General features: G+C 45.1%; 1 long non-coding RNA gene across 1 annotated transcript; it reads left to right on the top strand.

Moving 5' to 3' along the window:
• The first annotated feature begins 682 nt into the window (after positions 1 to 682).
• On the top strand, positions 683 to 11,093 carry LOC120914221. Its single transcript, XR_005743637.1, has 3 exons — positions 683 to 826; positions 10,720 to 10,753; positions 10,997 to 11,093. It is a non-coding gene; the product is annotated as an uncharacterized LOC120914221 (long non-coding RNA).
• Positions 11,094 to 14,109: the final 3,016 nt, after the last annotated feature.

The following is a 14,109-nucleotide window of genomic DNA, read 5'->3' as shown; positions in this document are numbered from 1 at the left end:
GGTTAAATCGCAGTAAAATCGCGGTGTTCTACCGCGATTTTAACGCTCCGTTTTTGCCGCGTTTTTACAGCGGTTTTTAATTCATTTCAATGGAGGGGGCATGGGGAGCGTTTTATGGGCGTTTTAATAGCGCCATTTTTACCGCGAAAACGCGGCAAAAACGCACCAGTGTGAAAGGGCCCTTATATTACAGGGTGCAACAAAATGGAATATTATAGAGAAGTGAAAGGGTTGTTTTAAGGCGTTGATAAGAGCGGGGTTTTTTTCACACCATGGACAGAAAATGTGGAATGTGTCTAAGGGTAATGTAGAGAAAAATATAATGAAATGATATTTATAAATTGCTTTATTGTGAATTCTTTGGGTTTCCAGCAGCACAGCCTATGTATAATAACCCCACTGAGGAGCCTGAGCCCCCCTTCCAATATTCTCCTCAGCTGCAGACACGTCACGCGCTTGTATCTGAGCCCAAAACACACGCTCGCCTCTTCAATTGATCTTTCTTCCAATCGCAGACCTCAGGCAGCATGCTCCCACCAATTAAAACCGGCGCCTCCTGTTACCAGCCAATAGAATGCAGCCAAAACATGCGTGACAGCCAATCCGCGCGCGCCTTCCATGGCATGCGTCACCTCTGCGCTGATTTCTGCGTAGAGCCTGTATTCCGAAAGATGAACAGTTGGCGGCAGTTACGCAGATTGCGTAAGCGAAAGGCTTTCCGTATGCTGAGAGTGCGGGCGCCGTGCCGGTGGTAACGCTAATAGCGTAAGTCAGGTGAGGGGAGCTGTGTGCGAACGGAGGACGGAGGAGCGGAGACAAGGGACAGGTAAGTAATGGCGACTATCACCTCACTGTGCTAATGAGAGTGTGTGATAGGAGGAGGTACACCTCACATACATGGTATATTGACACGGGGGTGTTCTCTGTGTGTCCAGTGCTGGGGGCCATAGACCATGCATACTCGCTCCATGCACCGACTGCATACTCGCTCCATGCACCGCCTGCATACTCACTCCATGCACCGCCTGCATACTCACTCCATGCACCGCCTGCATACTCGCTCCATGCACCGCCTGCATACTCGCTCCATGCACCGCCTGCATACTCGCTCCATGCACCGCCTGCATACTCACTCCATGCACCGACTGCATACTCGCTCCATGCACCGCCTGCATACTCGCTCCATGCACCGACTGCATACTTGCTCCATGCACCGCCTGCATACACGCTCCACTAGCCGACTGCATACTCGCTCCGTGCACCGACTGCATACTGGCTCCGTGCACCGACTGCATACTCGCTCCGTGCACCGACTGCATACTCGCTCCGTGCACCGACTGCATACTCGCTCCGTGCACCGACTGCATACTCGCTCCGTGCACCGACTGCATACTCGCTCCGTGCACCGACTGCATACTCGCTCCGTGCACCGACTGCATACTCGCTCCGTGCACCGCCTGCATACACGCTCCACGCACCACCTGCATACTCGCCCCACGCACCGACTGCATACCCGCTCCACGCACCGACTGCATACCCGCCCCACGCACCGACTGCATACCCGCTCCACGCACCGACTGCCTACACGCTCCGTGCACCGACTGCATACTCGCTCCGTGCACCGACTGCATACACGCTCCGTGCACCGACTGCATACTCGCTCCGTGCACCGACTGCATACTCGCTCCGTGCACCGACTGCATACTCGCTCCGTGCACCGACTGCATACTCGCTCCGTGCACCGACTGCATACTCGCTCCATGCACCGCCTGCATACTCGCTCCATGCACCGCCTGCCTACCCGCCCCACGCACCGCCTGCATACTCGCCCCCTGCATCGACTGCATACTCGCTCCACGCACCGCCTGCATACTCGCCCCACGCACCGACTGCATACCCGCTCCACGCACCGACTGCATACCCGCTCCACGCACCTACTGCATACCCGCACCGACTGCATACCCGCTCCACGCACCGACTGCATACCCGCTCCACGCACCGACTGCATACCCGCTCCACGCACCGCCTGCATACTCGCCCCACGCACCGACTGCATACCCGCCCCACGCACCGACTGCATACCCGCTCCACGCACCGACTGCATACCCGCTCCACGCACCGACTGCATACCCGCTCCACGCACCGTCTGCATACCCGCTCCACGCACCGACTGCATACCCGCTCCACGCACCGACTGCATACCCGCTCCACGCACCGACTGCATACCCGCTCCACGCACCGACTGCATACTCGCTCCACGCACCGACTGCATACTCGCTCCACGCACCGACTGCATACTCGCCCCACGCACCGCCTGCATACTCGCTCCACGCACCGCCTGCATACTCGCTCCACGCACCGCCTGCATACTCGCCCCCTGCACCGACTGCATACTCGCTCCACGCACCGCCTGCATACCCGCTCCACGCACCGACTGCATACTCGCTCCACGAACCGACTGCATACTCGCTCCACGCACCGACTGCATACATACTCGGGGAACCCGGTAATACTTGCTCCAAACTCAGTTCTCGGGTATCTCTCAGCGTGATGACTTCATCAGCAGACAGAACCTCACCGTACGCGTGTCGTCTTATGGGACGTCATCAGAGGTCCTCTCTCAGCCAATATATTTGTGGCTGTTTTCCTGAGAGGTTTTCCTATGCAAGAGTTTTTATATTCTCTTTATTTAAAAATAATGTGCACAGTGAGCCCTCTGTCTATTTGTGTTTTCTATGCCCATTATGAGGATGTCCTGCTCAGAGTGAGCCTGTGGTCTGAGTGGGGAATTGGGAAAGGAGAGAGATCACACTGCCACTTTAACCCTCTATGGGGAACAAGCCTGTGAGACCTCGTATTATCCAGGACTCGGAGGTCATTTGATGTGACAGGTGTGTTGCAGGATGAAAAGCTTTGCATTGTAGGGAGTGATTTCAGAGCACTGCATAGTTCACATAGGGAGTTATCTATAGACTTTTATCTTCTAACACCGATTTAAAGTGATTGTAAAGGGATTAAAAATAATAACATATAAACCTGTTAGCATGGTAAGTGTATGTGTAATAGTTTACCCTGATCCTCCTCTTCTGGGGTTCCCCACTTGTGCTCCTGCTTCCTCCTCCCTGCCGAGCGCCCCCCATACCCAGAAGTAACTCCGGGAGTTATGTCGGCAGCCGGTGCTGTGTAGGGGCACCGCAGCGAGGGCTTTGATCTCAGGTGAGTTTTGCATAATGAGCTAGTATGGGGCGGAGCTCTGTGTCATTGGACATACAGAGGCTCAGGAGCAAGCAAGCAGCTTGCTCTAGTGAGCACTTAGTGGAGGGAAGAAGCACCAGCAGGGGACCCGAGAAGAGGAGAATCCGGGCTGCTCTGTGCAAAACAATTACATAGAGCAGGAAAGAATAACATGTTTGTTAATTTTCTTAAAAATAAAAAAAACCCCTAACAACTTTAACCACTTCGCGCCCGGTCAATTGACATCTGGGAAGTGGCACAGTTATCCTGACTGGACCTCTATTGACGTCCAGCAGAATAAAATGCCGGCGTGCGCCCGTGGGGGCCCGCAGCACGGCGATCGGTGGTGCGGGGTGTCAGTCTGACACCCTGCATCTCCGATCTCGGTAAAGAGCCTCCGACGGCGGCTCTTTACCACGTGATCAGCCGCGTCCAATCACTGCTGATCACGATGAAAATAGGAAGAGCCGTTGATCGGCTCTTCCTCATTCGCGAGACAGACGTGAGTAGAGGAGAGCCGATTGGCGCCTCTCCTGACAGGGGGGTATACGCTGATTGTTTACCCACACTGGACCACCAGAGAAGCCACCAGGACCACCAGGGAAGGGGGCAACATGTGGATGGCCAGGTATGTACCCCATGGCCATCCACATAATAAAAAATCTTTGCAATAGATGCCAATCAGTGCCCACAAATGGGCACTGACTGGCAATATGGTCACAACATAAAAAAAGTGATGCCCAGCAATGCCATCATCAGTGCCACCCCTCAGTGTCCATCAGTGCTACCTCTCAGTGCCCACCTATCAGTGCGGCCTATGAGTGCCCCTCGGTGCCGCCTATGAGTGCCCGTAATCGAAGAAGAAAACTTACTTATTTACAAAAAAATAATATAAACTTTATTTTTTTCAAAATTTTCAGTCTTTTTTTAGTTGTTGCGCAAAAAAAAAAAATCGCAGAGGTGATCAAATGCCACCAAAAGAAATCTCTATTTCTGTGAACAAAATTATGAAAAATTCATTTGGGTAAAGTGTAGCATGACCGCACAATTGTCATTCAAATTGCGACAGCGCTGAAAGCTGTAAATTGGCTTGGGCAGGAAGGTGCGTAAGTGCCTGGTATGGAAGTGGTTAAAGCGCAGCCTCACTGTTATTATTTGTAGCAGATTATTTTCTGTCAGTGTGTATCATTGGTAAATGACCCACATTGGTGATTTATATATGCACATTTGATTTCATGCAGGAGAGAACTTTGTGGTTATTGCAGATTGCACTGTATATGTTTAGTGTGTGAACTTTATATGTTGGCTTCATTTTAGATGTACACATAATGTGATAGCGCAGATAAAGCCTAGTACACACCATTCCTTTTTTGTTTTCTTTAAATGGCTCCGGTTGGAGTTGCTGTATTAATTATCTGATGTTGGTACAGCGATCTCCCCTGCTGTTCTATTGTGTTCTGACAGGGATGGCCCCCCCCGCCTGAACACTCCGGTCAGCGCTCTTAGCCATTGGCTGAGAGTGCTGGGAGCCGGTCAGCTGCTCGCTTCCCAGCATGCATGTCTGACAGAAGTCAGCCTGGTTGTCATATACACAGGCCGAATGTTGGACGTTTTTTATTAAACCGGCCGATGTTGCCCAGCATTCGGGCCGTGTGTACTATGCTTTACTCTTTGTACATTCACTGACAGCATACTCTATGTGGCAGATCCACAAAGATCTGCCCTGGCGCAGCGTATCTGAGATACGCTACGCCGCCGTAACTTACTTGTGGTTGGTTTGATTTCAGAAAGAATTTGCGCCGTAAGTTATGGCGGCGTAGTCTATCTCTCGCGGCGTAACGGCACGGAATTCAAATGCGGCGAGTAGGGTGCGTGTTTCATTTAAATGAAGCGCGTCCCCGCGCCGTACGAACTGCGCATGCGCCGTCCCTAATTTTTCCGCCGTGCATTGCGCTAAATGACGTCGCAAGGACGTCATTGGTTTGACGTGAACGTAAATGGCGTCCAGCCCCATTCACGGACGACTTACGCAAACGACGTAGAATATTTAAAATTATATGCGGGAACGACGGCCATACTTAACATTGAGTACGCCACCAAATAGCAGCTTTAACTATACGCCGGAAAAAGCCGAAGAAAGTGCGACGGCCGCTCGTACGTTCGTGGATCGTCGGAAATGGCTAATTTGCATACTCGACGCGGAAAACGACTGAAACGCCACCCAGCGGCCGCCAGAAAATTGCATCTTGGATCCGACAGCGTACGCCTGTCGGATCTAACACAGATGCCGTCGTATCGGTTTGGTGGATACCAACCAAAAGATACGATGCGCAAAATTTGAAATTACACGGCGTATCAACAGATACGCCGGCGTAATGCCTTTGAGTATCTGCCCCCAAGTGTCCATACTAGGGCTGCGACTAACTATTATTTTCATAATCGATTCGTTGGCTGATTATTCTTTTGATTAATCGGTTAATAACCTTAAAAAAGGGGTGGCCATACAACGTCTTCCTTCAAAAAAATTATAATTTTAAGAACGTTCGTTCAACTTTCTCATTGTCCGTGTGGTCAAATCGATGTTTGTTTTCAACCACAGTGATGGGGAAGTTTATAAATAATAGAAAACTTTTTAGTCAAAGGAAATTTCAGACAGTGTATGTAGACTTCTTTCAGAAATTCCATTCGAGGCCGGGTTCACACCTATGCAAATTGAGCCGGTTCACATATCTCCGCAGCGGGTCCGGTGCGGTGTCCCGGAAAAACGCATGCTTTTTTGGTGCGCTTCAGGTTCGATTTTAGCCCACAATTGGTGTGAGCCCAGCCTTAAAACTGAATGTTAAAAGCAAGTGAAAAATTTTCGTATTAATATAACATTAACAGTAGTGATTATTTGCTCTTTTTGTACTATAAAAGGGCTAATTTTTTAATTTTTTATTTTTTTTTACCCATTTTGTTACTGGCCGATTAATCGATTATGAAATTAATCGTTTACTATTTTCATAATCGATTAGTTGTTTCAGCCCTAGTCCATACACTGACACCATGTGTACTGGTGTTCTATATACATTACAGCCGTGCATACTATACTTTGGCTGTGTACTCCTTTGGCCATTTACACAGTGAGCGATATGAGATTGTATATCGGTGGCACTGACTCTTATGTCATATTATGGGAATTCATTCACTGTCTCATATGGGTTATAACAAGTTTGTGTTTCAGAGGTCATTCTTATGTCATATTATGGGAATTCATTCACTGTCTCATATGGGTTATAACAAGTTTGTGTTTCAGAGGTCATTTCAATGTTTTTAAATCTTCAGCTTCCATTAAAATAATCCCAGTTGGTCCTGACATTTAGGTCCTTGTTCAGTCACTTCCTGTTATAGAGTGACAACACTCTGTCCCTGTCTTCCAGGTGTACTCCTGCATTGTCAGCCTGTCACAAGTGCTTATGTTGGGGACCACAGATACATGGAAGTGGCCGGATGTGAATTTAACTGCATCTAACAACAAAGAAAAACAACAAAAAAATGCTTTTTAAGTGCCACTTGTACACAGAGTACATGCCATTAATCATTTGTGTAAAGCAGGGCTCGAAAAATCCCGGGCGCCAGGTCGCCATGGCGACTAGAAATAGGGTCCTGGCGACTTGGCTTGGAAGGGGGGGCAAAAAAAAAAAAGTATTTTTTTTTGTGAGCTGGCACCATCTGGTGGTGAGCCGTTGGTATTACAAGTTATTACCACCAGATGTGTAAGCTGGCACCATCTGGTGGTGGCCGTTGGTATTACAAGTTAAGCATTACAAGTTAAACAGCAATTCTAATGTAATTTTTCACTATTTTCACTGCCATCTCCTTCCCTCTAATTAGAACCCCCAAACATTATATATATTTTTTATCCTAACACCCTAGAGAATAAAATGGTGATAGTTGCAATACTTTCTGTCATGCCGTATTTGCGCAGCGGTCTTGCAAGCGCACTTTTTTGGGGAAAAATTACACTTTTTTTAATTAAAAAATAAGACAACAGTAAAATTATCCCCATTTTTTTTAATATTATGAAAGATAATGTTACGCCGAGTAAATTGATACCAAACATGTCACGCTTCAAAATTACGTCCGCTCGTGGAATGGCGTCAAACTTTTACCCTTTAAAATCTCCATAGGCGACGTTTAAAAAACTCTACAGGTTGCATGTTTTGAGTTACAGAGGAGGTCTAGGGCTAGAATTATTGCTCTCACTCTACCAATCGCGGCAATACCTCACATGTGTGGTTTGAACACCGTTTACATTTGCGGTCGCTGCTCACGTATGTGTTCGCTTCTGCGCGCGAGCTCGACGGGCGCGTTTTCTGGCTCCTAACTTTTTTAGTTGGCTCCTAGATTCCAAGCAAATTTGTCAACCCCTGGTGTAAAGCTTAATTTTGATTTTCACCCAAAATTTGTAAGGTAACAAAACACGAAAAATGCCAACCTGAGTCTCTAGCGCAATCAATTATTTTATATATATATATTAAAGTCTTCTGTTTGATACATATTTTTGATGACCCAGAAGTATCACCTGCCCTCCAGGGAAGCTAATGGAGCACAGATGGTGCTTCATTGGCTTCTTCCCCAGACAATATGACACCAGGACCCTGAAGTTACATTTTTCCTGCAGCTTCTGGGTCATTAGCAGGAAGATCGAGGGGCCATTTATTCCTCTCTGTATATCAGCCCTTTATGTGGGTGCTATGTCTGCGATCCCTCCTTTTGGGGTGCACATTTGCATAGACCAACTCTATAAATATTATTAAGGCTTTACAGTTTTCCTGATGAATCAAGTGACAAACCTGTGAAATGCGTTGGAAGATTATCATGCCCTCACCCCAGGGCTGGCCTTAATCAATTATGTAGCTATGACTAAGGGAAGATCTTTATTTTTTTATTCAATATTTTATTAATCTTCGTAAAAAAAAAAATGACAAGAATATCTGAGAAATATCTTTTTAAACTGATATGTACTTATACTCTGGTGTAGCATATGGGTAGCGTCTGTGGTTGATCACATGTATAAAGTACTAAGATGTCTGAAGTTTGATCCCTATGCTCTATCTATATTGTGTAAACTATTTTTAAAGTGTTTTTAACCACTTAACAACTGGGCACTTAAATCCCCTTAATAACCAGACCAATTTTCAGCTTTCGGTGCTCTCACATTTTGAATGACAATTACTCAGTCATACAACATTGTACCCATATGACATTTTCGTCCTTTTTTTCACACAAATAGAGCTTTCTTTTGGTGGTATTTAATCATCGTTGTTTTTTTTTTTTTTTTTTTGCGCTATAAGAGAAAAAAGACTGAAAATTCTGTTTCTGTTATAAAATTTTGCAAATTAGTATTTTATCTTCATAAATTTTGGCCAAATTTTATACCGCTACATATCTTTGGTAAAAATAAGTACAAATCAGTGTATATTATTTGGTCTTTGTGAAAGTTATAGAGTCCACAAGCTATGGTGCCAATATCTGAAAATTGATCACACCTGAAGTACTGATGGCCTATCTCATTCCTTGAGACCCTAACATGCCAGGAAAGTACAAATACCCCCCAAATGACCCCTTTTTGGAAAGAAGACATTTCAATGTATTTAGAAAGAAGCATTGTGAGTTTTTTGAAGTTTGTCATTTTTTCCCACAATTCTTTGCAAAATCAAGATTTTTTTTTTTTCCTCAAAATTTTCATATTAGCAGGTTATTTCTCACACACAGCATATGCATATCACAAATTATACCCTAAAACACATTCTGCTATTCTTCCCGAGTATGGCGATACCACATGTGTAAGACTTTTACACAGCGTGGCCACATACGGAGGCCCAACATGCAGGGAGCACCTTCCGGTGTTCTGGAGCACCCAGACCAATTCTGACATTTCTCTCCTATGTAAAAATCATAATTTATTTGCTAGAAAATTGCATAGAACCCCAAAACATTATATATGTTTTTTTTTGTTTTTTTTTAGCAAAGACCTTAGAGAATACAATAGCAGTTGTTGCAACTTTTTATCTCGTACTATATTTGCACAGCAATTTTTCTAACGTGTTTTTTACAAAAAAATAAACAGTTTTGTGCTTAAAAAAAAAAAAAAATCATTTAAAGTTAGCCCAATGTTTTTGCATAATGTTGAAGTTATGCCGAGTTAATAGATACCCAACACGTCACCCTTCAAAATTGCACACGCTCGTGGAATGGCGCCAAACTTTGCAACTTAAAAATCCCCATAGGCGACGCTTTTAAATATTTATACTGGTTACATCTTTTTAGTTACAGAGAAGGTCTAGGACCAAAATTATTGCTCTCACTCTAACGTTTGCAGAGATACCTCACATGTGTGGTTTGAACACCATTTTTCATATGTGGGCGGGACTTGCGTATGCGTTCGCTTCTGAATGCGAGCTCACGGGGACAGGGGCACTTTAAAAAAAAAAAAAAAAGACCCCACATCTCACCTCTAGAATTAGAGCGGAGACTGCGAGCCAGGCCTTCTCTTCCAACATTACTGCCTGACCTCACAAATGCGCTTCTGGAAGAACAGTCAAACATTCCCATAGACACACTCCTAAACCTTGTGGATGGCCTGCCCAGAAGAGATGAAGCTGTTATAGCTGCAAAGGGGGGGCCAACTCAATATTGAACCCTACGGACTAAAACTGGGATGCCATTAAAGTTAATTTGTGTGTAAAGGCAACGTCCCAATACTTTTGGTTCTATAGTGTGTGTATATATATCATGTATGGTAAGCCAATCACTATATATATATATATATATATATATATATATACACACAGTATACACACACGAGTCCCCCATATATGTAAAGCCAATCACTATATATATATATATATATATATATATATATATATATATATATATATATACATACACACACACCAGACCCCCATTTATATAAAACCAATCACTGTATATACACGCTGCCCCATAATATTTTATATGTATATGAAAAACCAATCATACACACACCACTCCCATAATAAGCCTGAAATATATATATTTTTTTAAAACAATCCTGGTTTCGATCGTAGCGTTGTTGATAGAAGCAGGAGGGGGGGGGCGTATTGCAGAGTATTGCGCACGGATGGCTGAGCATGCAGGGAGGGATGGATGGCTGGATCTGTGAATGCAGTTGTCACAGATCCAGCCCACAGCACTGCCGCTGACATCCGCTCTCTCCTCTCACACTGTACCGATCGGTATGGGGAGGGAGGAACCAGAGCGCGATTCTGGAAGGCCGTTAATTAACTGTCTCCCAGAGTTAAGCAACCGCCCTGTAGCCATACTTTGGCTATGGGGCGGTTGTCAAGTGGTTAACTTAACTTGAAATTTTGTGTGAAAATATAAATGATCTTCTATACAAATGTATAACGGCATGTAAGTCTATGTAAAAGTAGCCCCTGAAACGTCCCTTTTTCTTTGCAGGATTATGTTGGGAACCATACACCTTCATTCACAGGTGAGTGCTTTGTCACCCCACTCCTGACCTCCAATAACAATCAGGTTGAAGACTCCTCATGTCTGAGCGTTGTGTCGCTTGTCACATGATGCCTAAAAGTACAGGAGTCTTTTTGGGCCAGAATTGTGTGTCTTTTGCTACATAGACTTGAATTTGTCCCCCCTATAGTCCAATGTTTCATTTTTACACATACAGTACGGTACAATCTGCAGTTTAGGTTATGAAATGATTTTAAACCCACAGAACAACTTTTGCTGTGCTAGAAGTTCAGCAGCAGAAAGAAGACCTGTCATTTCTGCACAGAAGGTTTCTACAGGATCCAGATGACAGACGTGGGACATCCTTCATTACAGGTAAGTGATGTGACTGCAGCTATAGCAGCTGAACCTTGACCTTTTCCCTTGCCTACTCCACCCACAGTTGGCTTTTGATATACTTTAACAGGCCAAAAGGGAGACTAGGAGAAGTTAATTGTTGGAGATCACGTCCACTATATGTTTAGACTCCAGCCACCACCTTAAAGTGACTGCGTGTGACTCATTAGTGCCAGGTCTCATTAGTCACCCGCTGTCTCTGGCTTTATAGGAAACTATTTTTAGTGATTTCTCCCTGGTAAGTTTGTTTTGGTTTGTTGTTCTCAGCAACACTTATACCATAGTAGAAATGTCCTGTATTCTGTTTTTTTTATGAGTATACAGTATCTCACAAAAGTGAGTACACCCCTCACATTTTTGTAATTTTATTATATCTTTTCATGTGACAACACTGAAGAAATGACACTTTGCTACAATGTAAAGTAGTGAGTGTACAGCTTGTATGACCGTGTCAGTTTGCTTTCCTCTCAAAATAACTCAACAAATAGCCATTAATGTCTAAACCACTGGTAACAAATATGAGTACACCCCTAAGTGAAAATGTCCAAATTGGGCCCAAAGTGTCAAAATGTTGTGTGGTCACCGTTATTTTCCAGCACTGCCTTATTCCTCTTGGGCATGGAGTTCACCAGAGCTTCACAGGTTGCCACTGGAGTCCTCTTCCACTCCTCCATGATGACATTACAGAGCTGGTGGATGTTGGAGACCTTGCGCTCCTCCACCTTCCGTTTGAGGATGCCCACAGATGCTCAATAGGGTTTAGTTCTGGAGACATGCTTGGTCAGTCCATCACCTTTACTCTCAGATTCTTTAGCAAGGCAGTGGTCGTCTTGGAGGTGTGTTTGGGGTCATTATCATTTTGGATTACAGCCCTGTGTACCAGCCTCTGATGGGAGGGAATCCTGCTCTGCTTCAGTATGTCACAGTACATGTTGGCATTCATGGTTCCCTCAATGAATTGTAGCTCCCCAGTGCCGACAGCACCCATGCAGCCCCAGACCATGACACTCCCACCACCATGCTTGACTGTAGGCAAAACACACTTGTCTTTGTACTCCTCACCTGGTTGCCGCCACACACGCTTGACACCATCTGAACCAAATAAGTTCACATGACATGGTTCCAGTAATCTATGTCCTTAGTCTGCTTGTCTTCAGCAAACTGTTTGTGGGCTTTCTTGTGCATCATCTTTAGAAGAGACTTCCTTCTGGAGCGACAGCCATGCAGACCAATTTGATGCAGTGTGCAGCGTATGGTCTGAGCACTGACAGCCTGACCTCCCACCCCTTCAACCTCTGCAGCAATGCTGGCAGCACTCATACGTCCATTTCCCAAAGACAACCTCTGTATATGACACTGAGCACGTGCACTTGACTTTTTTGGCCTGTTCTGAGTGGAACCTGTCCTGTTAAACTGCTCTATGGTCTTGGCCACCGTGCTGCAGCTCAGTTTCAGGGTCTTGGCAATCTTCTTATAGCCTAGGCCATCTTTATGTAGAGCAATCATTTTTTTTTCAGATCCTCAGAGTTCTTTGCCATGAGGTGCCATGTTGAACTTTCAGTGACCAGTATGAGAGAGTGAGAGCGATCACTCCAAATTTAACTCACCTGCTCCCCATTCACACCTGAAACGCTAACAAGTCACATGACACCGGGGAGGAAAAATGGCAAATTGTGCCCAATTTGGACATTTTCACATAGGGATGTAATCACTTTTGTTGCCAGCGGTTTAGAGGGGACACAAAATTTACACTGTTATACAAGCTGTACACTCGCTACATTGTAGCAAAGTGTCATTTCTTCAATGTTGTCACATGAAATATTTACAAAAATTTGAGGGGTGTACTCACTTTTGTGAGACTGTAGGGCAGCCATGCAGCAGTCAATACTTTTCCCCTGTAATCTGTATCACGAGAAGAGCAGATACTGATTAACAAATGTGCAGGTAATGTCTTCTCACCCAGTCCAGAGCAAGAAGAGAACTGGCTTCCATAGATTAAAGGTGAACAGAGTAGACTTAAAGAGTAAACAGCCTTTCACACGGGCTGTCTGATCAGGTCAGCCTGTCGGTTCTTCAGGAGGACCTGATTGGGCCTTGCAGATGTCGGCAGTGACATGTTCGCTGACATCCCCTGCTATCTTATTCGATCCAGGCGGGCCGTTTTCAATCCAGTTTCCCTATAGAGGGGAGTGGGATCTGTCATCCGCCTGCTGAGCGAGAATTGGCAGAGTGATCCTCTGCTGAGCAAGCGTATTCCGTTAGGTGGAGGTGTCTGTGTGAAAGGTGCCAAACTCCTCTTTTGTTGTGTGTAAAAAAACAAAGAAAAAAATATAAAAATTCCCTCTGGGTGATCGATGTACATTGCAAGGATTTTAACAAACATTCCTGCAGATTCCTACCTGTTTCTGCTCTGAAGTAAAAGCTGTTTGCTCAATGTGCAGAGTGAATCTGAATGGGAGTGACTTTTTCATTATTAATCAGCTGATGCACAAACTAATGAGGAAGCTTGCAGGGTCTGCAACCCTTGGAAGCAATTAACCCTTTGGGAATATCTTGCCAAAAATGAATTTGCTGTTGCAGAGAATTCCTAAAATCTGACTATTTTAGTGCAAAAAATCAGTGAGCCAATCACACAAGCAGGAAATTACATATCTGGGGAAGTTCTGTATACAGAATGCCTGTAGGTTGCCACATTGCATTGTATTTTACAGAAAATTACAGAGCTGCAGATTAAAACGAGAAGGTACATTTTTAATAACGTCCAATTATAATATGGCATGTGTGCATGCTTGCTATATTTATTTTTTTATTTTATTTTTCCTATGAAAGTGGCGTTAGCGTTTAAGGGAGGCATGATTGGTTAAAGCCATGCTAAACTAGGAGGATAAGACCAGGTGAATATAGACAAAAGGCTGCTTGGGGCCAATTGGCATATAGCATATATAATCACAGGTCAAGGGTATTGGTTGGGACTTTCGAGGC

This window comes from Rana temporaria, chromosome 9 (genome assembly GCF_905171775.1).
Source record: "Rana temporaria chromosome 9, aRanTem1.1, whole genome shotgun sequence".
Taxonomy (NCBI): Eukaryota; Metazoa; Chordata; class Amphibia; order Anura; family Ranidae; genus Rana; species Rana temporaria.
This window is presented reverse-complemented; position numbering and strand designations above follow the sequence as displayed.